The sequence below is a fragment of the Helianthus annuus genome, chromosome 13 (genome assembly GCF_002127325.2).
Source record: "Helianthus annuus cultivar XRQ/B chromosome 13, HanXRQr2.0-SUNRISE, whole genome shotgun sequence".
NCBI classification, from domain to species: domain Eukaryota; kingdom Viridiplantae; phylum Streptophyta; class Magnoliopsida; order Asterales; family Asteraceae; genus Helianthus; species Helianthus annuus.
The window spans coordinates 112,140,318-112,152,410 of NC_035445.2; the positions used below are offsets into that span (position 1 = coordinate 112,140,318).

The following is a 12,093-nucleotide window of genomic DNA, read 5'->3' on the forward strand; positions in this document are numbered from 1 at the left end:
GATAAACACGATCAATAAGATAATCAGAGGTAGAATAACTCAACAATAACCTCCTAATTCTCTCATTTTCAATCTTTTTAGTTTCCAACTCTTGCTTCCATTTGGCACTCTCTTCAATGTAAAAATTTATAGCTTTTTGCTTCGACATTAAAGTTGCATTCATCATTGTCAGCGCCTGTTCTCTTTCTGAGTTTGTTGTTTGGAGACCAGTTACTGTTTTGTTCAACACGTCGTACGATTCCTTCACATAATTGAGATTGAACAATAACTGCTCTTTCTTTTTCTCGTACTCAGCTATGATGTCATCTTTTGCTGCACATTCTTTACAGGCTTCCAAACACTTCTCACATGGCTTGACGACTTCAACAATTTTTTCAAATTCGATTGTTTTTACAACTTCAATCACTTTCTCTACTTCAATCACCTTTTCTACTTCTTTCTCTACCTTGATAACCTTCTCATCAATACTTTCAACATTCTGAACATCACCTTCAGATTCAGATTGTTGTTCTTTTGCAGCTTGTTTTTCCTTCAGTTTCTTCATTCTTTCTGCAAAATAAAAATGAAAATTTTCAGGAGACAAATGAGATTTTGCAATATTTATGTGGTTCTCTTTCTCATCATCACTGCTGCTGTTATCAGGTGATTTATCATAGTGTACAGATTTATCAGAATCACCATCTGATATATCAGAATCAGACGGTGTTTTGTCAAAAAACAACTTCCTTTTCTTGAACATTTTCATTTTGCTCAAGTTCATCTAAACTCTGTATGCTATCATCTGAGCTATCTGAAACATCTCCAGAGTGTTCTGAAAGTTTATCAGTACTGTCTGAACTTTCATCAGATGACACAGACTTTTCATCTTCACTTTTCACATTCTCTCCGATAGATCTCATCCAAGTAGCAAACAAATTTGGTTCTCGAACAATTTTGGCAATGAGAGCTTTGAACTCTCCCTTCTTATCCACAAACATATCCCAACTGAAACCTTCAGGTAGTTTCTCATCATCTTGATCGATAATGCATGCTTCTGTTGCTTCAGATGATATGTAATCACTCCAGCTGAAATCTACCAAACATGCTCTCTTAGGATCTTCAATCTTTCTCCCATGAGCAGTCTGAGGTTCTTGGGATTGTCCAACTTGCTGATAGATAGCTTTGCGATAATAATCATCTTTCCCAAATGGATTCTGTGCTCCGCTAGCTTCTCTTCCTTGGCACTCCCGCTTGAAATGGCCTTTTTCCCTGCATCGAAAACAAGTAACTTTAGATTTATCAAAACCTAAAGTTGAAACATGAGCATCTAAAAAGTCATTTCTCCCGGTAGTGGTTTTGAATTTCTCAGCCCGACGAAGAACACTTGCAAGACACCATTTGATATCCATAAGTTCCATTTCCTCAGCGTCTATTTGATCGTAATCCTCTTTAGTGAGCATAGGATTTCCGATCCGACCAGCCACTAGACCTTCATAGGATAACAGAACTGAACCCAGAAGTGCCATATGATCTTTCGCAGTGTCTTCAGAAAAGCTTTGACCTTCTGGTAGGTTGAGAGCTATGTTGCATTGAATCACATATCCGTTTCCAGTTTTTGTACTTTGAGATTGAAAACCTGTGTTAGTCTCTTTTGGATTCACACTTGGAAACGATGAAAACCCGCTGCTACTCTTGTTCGAGCCCTGATCAGCTTTCTCAGATGAATCACCAGCACTGAAAGCGGTTTGAATTTTCGGACTTCTTTCAGATTCAGTAGCTGGAATACTACCCCTGTAATACATCTTCACGTCCTGTTGACCACTCGGACTGTTCATTCTAGCAATCTTTTGCTGCTCAAGATCCTGACTCTCAATTTTCTCAATAAACTGTGAAATTGTCAGCCCATCATACACACCAGTATTCTTTAAGATCATCAAATACGTTCCCCACTCTTTCTGAGGTAACGCATCCGCCAACTTATCCACCCATTCCTCTCGACCTTTTTCAACTCCTAACATCGATAACGATCGCACCAGGTGACAATATCTTTCAATCAATTTCTTAGTATCCTCTCCTGGCAAACTACTAAACAGATCGAACTCTTTTTTTAATAAAGCTTTCTTGCTTTTAATCATGTTTTCGCTTCCTCAAACTTAACTTTTAATGCATCCCAAATCGACTTAGCAGTTTTATCGTGCTGTAACAAGATGAATATATCTTCTTTAATAGCCTGCTGCAACAAACTGATCATCATTTTCTCGGCTCTATACATTGCTCGTTCTTGCTCAGTAAACTCGGATATTTCTTTAATAACTTGCAACTCTGTTCTAGGCAAAGTATACTTCTTCAATATACACTCCCATGATCTGAGATGGTTTGCTTGAACCCAGTTTTCAAACCGATCTTTCCACCCATAGTACTCCTCAATGCTCATCAATCTAGGGGGCTTTTGAGTCGTTCCCGTCTCATTTTCTAAGCTCATTGCTTGAGCAATTGCAGCTGGAGTAGTCGATGTTGCAAAGGCGTTGTAAAACTCGGAATTCATATTGACTTAGCACGATTTTCAAGACAACTGACAGAAAAGCGATTCACCACTAAACAGATAAGTGAAATCCAAATAAGCGATTCTGAATGAACATATAAGCGATCCAGAAATTAATTTTCGAGCGGTCCAGAAATAGATTTGGAGCGGTCCAGATTCTGTCTTACGGGCGGTCCAAGAATGTACTACGAGCGATCCAGAAATTAATTTTGGAGCGGTCCAGAGGTAAAATTCGAGCGAACCAATTAAAATTTGTATGTATGAGCGGTTTAGAAAATGACCTAAAAGCGATTCACAGTGACGTCACTACGAGCGGTCCACATTACGAACATGATTTGATCTGTTTTTAAGCTGTATTTCAACCTGAAACTTTCAAGGGTTTGTCTAAGTACTATTGCGCACAGTATGTGAGTTTTTGAACGAATTTCAACCGTGAAATCTCTCAGAAATGAGAAAAGAAGGTGTAGAAGTGAGAAGAAACAATGAAATCCGGCTATAATCTGCAGAAAACCTCTTCCTATGCTCTGATACCACTTGTAGGATCGATTGCTGACCCAAACGAGTCGTTCAGAGGTTAACTCTTGCGTTACAGATGCGGAATAATAAGAAATGCAAGTAGATATAGCTTGTTCTTCCTCCTAACTGCTTGTTTTACTGATTTGAAATGATTTACAGCTCGATCTTCACACCGGCAAAGCTTCGGCGTGGAATACAAGGACTTTCTTTTTTTTGAGGATCGCTCAGACATCCACTATATATAGACTGCTGGTACCGCTCATGTGACACTTGTCTATATGAGCGGTCCAGATGTGTACACATAAGCAACCCATACGTGACAAATAAGCGGTCCAGACATCTCAAGACCCTATGAGCGATCCATGCTCGTAAAACCTATACAGACTCCTGTTTTCTCGTAAAACGTGCCCTTTGCTATAAAATACAATGCAAGACCTGATCCTAGATACCTAGACGGAATCAACAGATGTAGTGCACCAACATGTATCCCCAACAACTAGGATATAAGTATCTTCTATCCAATATAGGATAAGTGTTTAGGCTGTCGATTGATGAGGCTTCAAAAAATAACGAATAATGCAAGCCATAAAAAATGATCTTAAACCGTCGAGATTTTTTTTTTCGGATCAGAAAATCTGATGAAATTTCTGATAAAACCGAAAAAAAATCGTTTTTTTTTTTTTTTGACAGAATTTCTGATGGAATCTGATAGATTCTGATGAAATAATCAGAAAATCTGAAAAAAAAGTTTTTTTTTAATAGAATTTCTGATGGAATCTGATCAATCTGATGACATTTCTGATAAAATAATCAGAAAATCTGAATTTTTTTTAACAGAAAATCTGACGAACACATCAGAAATCATCAGAAAATCTGACCAACGCATCAGAAAATTCGAAAAAAAATTTGTTTTTTTTTTTTGAGATGAGAGGGAATAAGTAAGGAAAAGAGATATTACTTACACATATTTTTCTGGTGTAAGTCTAAATACAAGTTCTTTTCTTCAAGGAATATTTTGTGAAAACTTTTTAAAAGATAATAATTATGAGTATGTTTTCTAAAGTTTCACACAGTTTTCTTTTTTTTTTTAATCTCTTTTTTATCATTATCATTCCTTTTTTTTGAAGATTAACTAACCAGAATTTGAAGTTATTTCATTAAATAAGATACGAACACACTTTCTTTTATCAGAAACTCTCTTTTTAGATGTTAAAATTTTTCTTTCTGATAAACTAAAGTTCATTTATCTTTGTTTAACACCTTTTTTTTATGTTTTATTATCCTTTTTCTACACCTCTTTTTATAAAAAAAAATACTAATAGAGATGATAATAATAATAATAATAATAATAATAATAATAAAAATAAAAATAATAATAATAATAATAAAAGCAATAGTAATGAAAATAACAGAAAAAAAATAATAGCTCTACTACATGCTTTTTTTTTGGATCTGCAAAAAAAAAAAAAAGATTTCTTTTTACCTTTAACAGATCATGAATATACGTCTCTCTTACAGGAGCAAGGGACCTTTGAAATAATTTATAATCTGCTATGATACCACTTGTTGGTCCTCTTTGGCGGCCCTGTTAGAACGATGCAACTTTCTTCTCTCGTTGAGACGGGTGTTTGTGAAGTATATAAACATTCAAAGAATAAAAATAGAGACAGTGAGAGTGATGTATCTTCAATAATTAATTCTTATTAATCAAAGAAGAAGGAGTCGATCCAAGAATAAACTCGAATCTAAATGTCACCCCCTGGGCCAAACCAGGGGGTAAACTCACAAGAAAAACTCTATTTGGAAATATAACTTTACAAGACACATATAATTCCTTCGTAGGAATTATGTATATATATAGAATTTTCATATCCTATCTCAAATGTGATTGGTTGATTGGAAGTTGGTATGTGTACCCATCAATGGCTTATCTTCTTTTTGTCACCAACTTGCTTCTTTCTTTGCTGATGTAGTCTTCACATTTGAGATATTTATTTATTATTTTCTGATGAAATGCTTTATCAAAAGGAAAAGATTCGTTTTCCTTTTCTGGTGATTTCTTTTCTAAAGGAAAAGATTCATTTTCTCTACAAAAGGAAAAGATTCCTTTTTACCAGAAAGTTTCTTTCTTGCTTTTTCCTATATGAATATTTTATTTTGAAGCTTTTTTTTCATAGAAAATATTTAATGTGTTAATAAGATATATTATCTTATTAACACAATTCTTTGACTATATATCTTGTATACTCCATAATGTCCCGCTGACATTTTGAAGTCTTGAAACCTTGTCGTGATCTTTCATCAAAGAATTAGAAGCTTGATATTTTTCTTTCTCGGTCTTCATATTTAGTGCTTCTGGTACGGTTCGTCGGTCGGTACGTGTTGATGGAATTAATTCTAAGTAACTTAAACTATTTTTAACAACAAAGACAATAAAGTTTCCTAACAGTCACCCCCTATTTTTTGTTAAAAATACAATCAATGCATTTATACTTAGAAATAACAAATAAACTTGCTGAAGATGTATCTTTCTTTTTTCTCGGCACGTTATCATGTAGGCATCTTTTTAATGATATCCGTTGATTGTATCTTCATTGGCTTGAGAGTTTATTTGGCAAACGTCCGACTTTTTATGGATGATCATCTGATTATATTTCTTTTGTTGTTATAATTCTTCACCTTGATTTATAATTTCACCTAAATGTAAGCATTATATCTTGTAGTGGAGAGTTCAAATGAGAAGAACTAAAAATTAAGAATAAAAAGAATAAAGGATACAAAGGTAATTTGAACAAATCATTTAATGATTCTATTATTTGTTTTTGTTATTCAAATTAATGAACTCTAATCATTTAATGAGCCTATCTTATAAAATAGTTGTGCATCTTACACAATAAAAACAATCATGCATATGATTTTACATTTTCAACGTTTCCTACACCATTAAAACAATATTTTGGTGTAGGATACAGAATGTGTAGGACTCAAACACTTTTAAATAATTTTGCGGGTCATAATAAAATATGTGTAGGACACAAAATTTTTAAATAATTTTGTCACTTCTAATAAAATTTGTGTAGGAGCCAATACATTAATGATGGTGAAAGAGGAATTTATGGTTGCATTAATAAGATTTGTGTAACTTTTTAAATATTTATTAATATTCTACATCAAAATGTCTATACTACCCTTAGTAATTAAAACATTAATTAAAAGTGGACAAAAATGATATATTGATTCATAACCATTAATCAAAAAAATATAGGGCCTAGATTAATTCATTTCTTCTTCTTTTAAGAATATTCTTCTCAAATGAACCTCCCCCATATCTTGTATCCCAACAACTAGGATATAAGTATCTTCTATCCAATATAGGATAAGTGTTTAGGCTGTCGATTGATGAGGCTTCAAAAAATAACGAATAATGCAAGCAATAAAAAATGATCTTAAACCGTCGAGATTTTTTTTTCGGATCAGAAAATCTGATGAATCTGATGAAATTTCTGATAAAACCGAAAAAAATCGTTTTTTTTTTTTTTTTTTTTGACAGAATTTCTGATGGAATCTGATAGATTCTGATGAATTTCTGATGAAATAATCAGAAAATCTGAAAAAAAAATTTAAACAGAATTTCTGATGGAATCTGATCAATCTGATGACATTTCTAATAAAATAATCAGCAAATCTGAAAAAAAAAAGTTTTTTTTTAACAGAAAATCTGACGAACGCATCAGAAATCATCAGAAAATCTGACCAACGCATTAGAAAATTCTAATTTTTTTTTTTTTTTGAGATGAGAGGGAATAAGTAAGGAAAAGAGATGTTACTTACACATATTATTCTGGTGTAAGTCTAAATACATGTTCTTTTCTTCAAGGAATATTTTGTGAAAACTTTTTAAAAGATAATAATTATGAGTATGTTTTCTAAAGTTTCACACAGTTTTCTTTTTTTTTTTTTTAATCTCTTTTTTATCATTATCATTCCTTTTTTTTGAAGATTAACTAACCAGAATTTGGAATTATTTCATTAAATAAGATAAGAACACACTTTCTTTTATCAGAAACTCTCTTTTTAGTTGTCAAAATTTTTCTTTCTGATAAACTAAAGTTCATTTATCTTTGTTTAACTCCTTTTTTTTTGTGTTTTAATATTCTTTTTCTACACCTCTTTTTATAAAAAAAATACTAATAGAGATAATAATAATAATAATAGTAATAAAAACAATAGTAATGAAAATAACAGAAAAAAAATAATAGCTCTACTACACGTCTTTTTTTTTATCTACAAAAAAAAAAAGATTTCTTTTTACCTTTAACAGATCATGAATATACGTCTCTCTTACAGGAGCAAGGGATCTTGAAAATAATTTATCCAGTCTGCTCTGATACCACTTGTTGGTCCCCTTTGGCGGCCCTGTTAGAACGATGCAACTTTCTTCTCTCGTTGAGACGGGTGTTTGTGAAGTATATAAACATTCAAAGAATAAAAATAGAGACAGTGAGAGTGATGTATCTTCAATAATTAATTCTTATTAATCAAAGAAGAAGGGGTCGATCCGAGAATAAACTCGAATCTAAATGTCACCCCCTGGGCCAAACCAGGGGGTAAACTCACAAGAAAAACTCTATTTAGAAATATAACTTTACAAGACACACATAATTCCTTCGTAGGAATTATGTATATATAGAGAATTTTCATATTATATCTCAAATGTGATTGGTTGATTGGAAGTTGGTACGTGTGCCCATCAATGGCTTATCTTCTTTTTGTCACCAACTTGCTTCTTTCTTTGCTGATGTAGTCTTCACATTTGATATATTTATTTATTATTTTCTGATGAAATGCTTTATCAAAAGGAAAAGATTCGTTTTCCTTTTCTGGTGATTTCTTTTCTAAAGGAAAAGATTCATTTTCTCTACAAAAGGAAAAGATTCCTTTTTACCAGAATGTTTCTTTCTTGCTTTTTCCCATATGAATCTTTTCTTTTGAAGCTTTTTTTTTCATAGAAAATATTTAATGTGTTAATAAGATATATTATCTTATTAACACAATTCTTTGACTATATATCTTGTATACTCCATAATGTCCCGCTGACATTTTGAAGTCTTGAAACCTTGTCGTGATCTTTCATCAAAGAATTAGAAGCTTGATATTTTTCTTTCTCGGTCTTCATATTTAGTGCTTCTGGTATGGTTCGTCGGTCGGTTCGTATTGACGGAATTAATTCTAAGTAACTTAAACTATTTTTAACAAGAAATACAATAAAGTTTCCTAACAGTCACCCCCTATTTGTTGTTAAAAATACAATCAATGCATTTATACTTAGAAATAACAAATAAACTTGCTGAAGATGTATCTTTCTTTTCTTCTTGGCACGTTATCATGTAGGCATCTTTTTAGTGATATTCGTTGACTGTATCTTCATTGGCTTGAAAGTTTATTTGGCAAACGTCCGACTTTTTATGGATGATCATCTGATTATATTTCTTTTGTTGTTATAATTCTTCACCTCGATTTATAATTCCACCTAAATGTAAGCATTATATCTTGTATCCCCAACAACTAGGATATACGTATCTTCTATCCAATATAGGATAAGTGTTTAGGCTGTCGATTGATGAGGCTTCAAAAAATAACGAATAATGCAAGCTATAAAAAATGATCTTAAACCGTCGAGATTTTTTTTTCGGATCAGAAAATCTGATGAATCTGATGAAATTTCTGATAAAACCGAAAAAAATCGTTTTTTTTTTTTACAGATTTTCTAATGGAATATGATAGATTCTGATGAATTTCTGATGAAATAATCAGAAAATCTGAAAAAAAAAAGTTTTTTTTAACAGAATTTCTGATGGAATCTGATCAATCTAATGACATTTCTGATAAAATAATTAGAAAATCTGATTTTTTTTTTAACAGAAAATCTGACGAACGCATCAGAAATCATCAGAAAATCTGACCAACGCATCAGAAAATTCAAAAAAAAAGTTGTTTTTTTTTTTTTTTGGAGATGAGAGGGAATAAGTAAGGAAAAGAGATATTACATACACATATTTTTCTGGTGTAAGTCAAAATACATGTTCTTTTCTTCAAGGAATATTTTGTGAAAACTTTTTAAAAGATAATAATTATGAGTATGTTTTCTAAAGTTTCACACAGTTTTCTTTTTTTTTAATCTCTTTTTTATCATTATCATTCCTTTTTTTTGAAGATTAACTAACCAGAATTTGGAGTTATTTCATTAAATAAGATACGAACACACTTTCTTTTATCAGAAACTCTCTTTTTAGATGTCAAAATTTTTCTTTCTGATAAACTAAAGTTCATTTATCTTTGTTTCACTCCTTTTTTTGTGTTTTAATATCCTTTTTCTACACCTCTTATTATAAAAAAAAATACTAATAGAGATAATAATAATAGTAGTAATTAAAGCAATAGTAATGAAAATAACAGAAAAAAAATAATAGCTCTACTACATGCTTTTTTTTTTATCTGCAAAAAAAAAATTCTTTTTACCTTTAACAGATCATGAATATACGTCTCTCTTACAGGAGCAAGGGATCTTTGAAATAATTTATCCAATCAGCTCTGATACCACTTGTTGGTCCCCTTTTGCGGCCCTGTTAGAACGATGCAACTTCTTCTTTCGTTGAGACGGGTGTTTGTGAAGTATATAAACATTCAAAGAATAAAAATAGAGACAGTGAGAGTGAGAGTGATGTATCTTCAATAATTAATTCTTATTAATCAAAGAAGAAGGGGTCGATCCGAGAATAAACTCGAATCTAAATGTCACCCCTAGGCTAAACCAGGGGGTAAACTCACAAGAAAAACTCTATTTGGAAATATAACTTTACAAGACACACATAATTCCTACGTAGGAATTATGTATATATAGAGAATTTTCATATCCTATCTCAAATGTGATTGGTTGATTGGAAGTTGGTATGTGTGCCCATCAATGGCTTATCTTCTTTTTGTCACCAACTTGCTTCTTTCTTTGCTGATGTAGTCTTCTCATTTGAGATATTTATTTATTATTTTATGATGAAATGTTTTATCAAAAGGAAAAGATTCCTTTTCCTTTTCTGGTGATTTCTTTTCTAAAGGAAAAGATTAATTTTCTCTAGAAAAGGAAAATATTCCTTTTTACCAGAATGTTTCTTTCTTGATTTTCCCATATGAATCTTTTCTTTTGAAGATTTTTTTTTTTCATAGAAAATATTTAATGTGTTAATAAGATATATTATCTTATTAACACAATTCTTTGACTATATATCTTGTATACTCCATAATGTCCCGCTGACATTTTGAAGTCTTGAAACCTTGTCGTGATCTTTCATCAAAGAATTAGAAGCTTGATATTTTTCTTTCTCGTTCTTCATATTTAGTGCTTCTGGTACGGTTCGTCGGTCGGTTCGTGTTGACGGAATTAATTCTAAGTAACTTAAACTATTTTTAACAACAAATACAATAAAGTTTCCTAACACTATTCGATCGGGTTGCCACTCTGTCCGAGTGCCAAGTTTCAAGCTGCTATCTAAGTGCCTTGGTTACCTTGATCGAGTGGTTGTTCGATCGGATGGTTATCCGATCGGGTTGTCACTCGATCGGGGTTTCCAAAGTTTAAAGTTTCTGAAAAGTTTCTAAGTGTTTGAAAAATTATGAGACAAGTGTCACCTGATCGGGTGGCTGTCCGATCGGATGGCTATCCGATCGGGTTGCCGCTCGATCGAGTGGTCCTTGTTCCATCTTATCACTTTGTAAAATTTCTAAGTTCCCAGACAGCACAATACGTATTGCGACAATAGTAAACTCATCATCTTACAGCCGTATCGGTCGGGTGGGAATCACCCTTGTCCGGTCAGTCGTCTGTTTGTAACGGTTTATGACGGAATCCGTTCCATGGTCGTCTTCTTTGGCAATAATCCGTTTCCAAAACCTACTCTAGGCTACTCATCAAGTCTAAAGTCTGTTTATACCCGGATTCCGTCGTTTAAAGTAAAAGATTGAGTGAACGATGAAGAAAACTCAAGTTTTATTGTGAAAATCCTAATCTAGCTTAGATTGGTGCAAAACACCTGAAATTCCTTAGATCCGAGCTAGATCTTACCAGGAATGATGTCACATAGCAGTTTGTACAAGCCACCATGATGACATCATCCATAAGACCTCATATCCGAGAGATTTCACGGTGAAAAGCGTGATTTCAAAGGTGAATCTCGTAGAGAATGAAGTGTAGATCAAGAAAGTACAAGGATCTAGCCTGAAACGTACCGGAATCGCCAAGAGAATGGGGAAAAGTGGTGTTCGTGCGTCTGAGTCGAGCAGGGCTGTCACATCAGTGAAGGACTGATGTGACAGCTCCTATTTATAGTGTGAAGTGGGTGAGTAAGGACAGTGTGCACGGACCGGGTGGCAACTTGATCGAGTGGCCATCCGATCGGGTTGTCATCCGATTGGATTGCCACTTGGTCAATCCAATCCTTTCCGCGTTCCTGTCTTGATTCGTTTTGTGAGTTGAATTAAGCGTTGCGTATTATTTGGTAAATAGAATAACTAGAATACATCATAAACACCAAAGTTTTCCGAGATTAATAGATTCCGCCAGTGACAAGACTCCCGTCTCTCGTTCAACCAAGAATCAAGTTTCACGAGTCTCGAGAGTCAAGCACCAAATAAGTATCTAGAATTAGACATTCCCAGCATATATATAGACTTAGACATTCCAAGTGTAGATATAGGCATTCCAGTCATACAGATTTAGGCATTCCAAACATAGATTTAGGCATTCCAAACACATAGAATTAGGCATTCAAGACATAGATTTAGACATTCCGAACATATAGATTTTGGCATTTCAAGCATATAGATGTTAGACATTCCAAGTTATCAAAGTATCACATCTTATATAGTACAGGGACTAGCCTTGCCAATAGATAAAGGTCAGGGGCTAAATCTGACAAAAGCCTAAAGTTTAGGGACGCTGAGCGTTACACTTTTCGTGCGAAAGGGTCTGTTCGTGCGGAAGGGAGCCAGTTCATGCGAATGGG

The 12,093-nt window shown here is 33.2% G+C and overlaps 1 long non-coding RNA gene across 1 annotated transcript; it reads right to left on the reverse strand.

Annotated features, from left to right (window-relative positions):
* Window positions 1-5,584: 5,584 nt before the first annotated feature.
* On the reverse strand, window positions 5,585-9,853 carry LOC118485403. The gene is made up of 3 exons (XR_004875895.1): window positions 9,557-9,853; window positions 8,550-8,663; window positions 5,585-5,716 (listed from the first exon to the last, which is right to left on the reverse strand). It is a non-coding gene; the product is annotated as an uncharacterized LOC118485403 (long non-coding RNA).
* Between the last annotated feature and the right edge of the window lie 2,240 nt (window positions 9,854-12,093).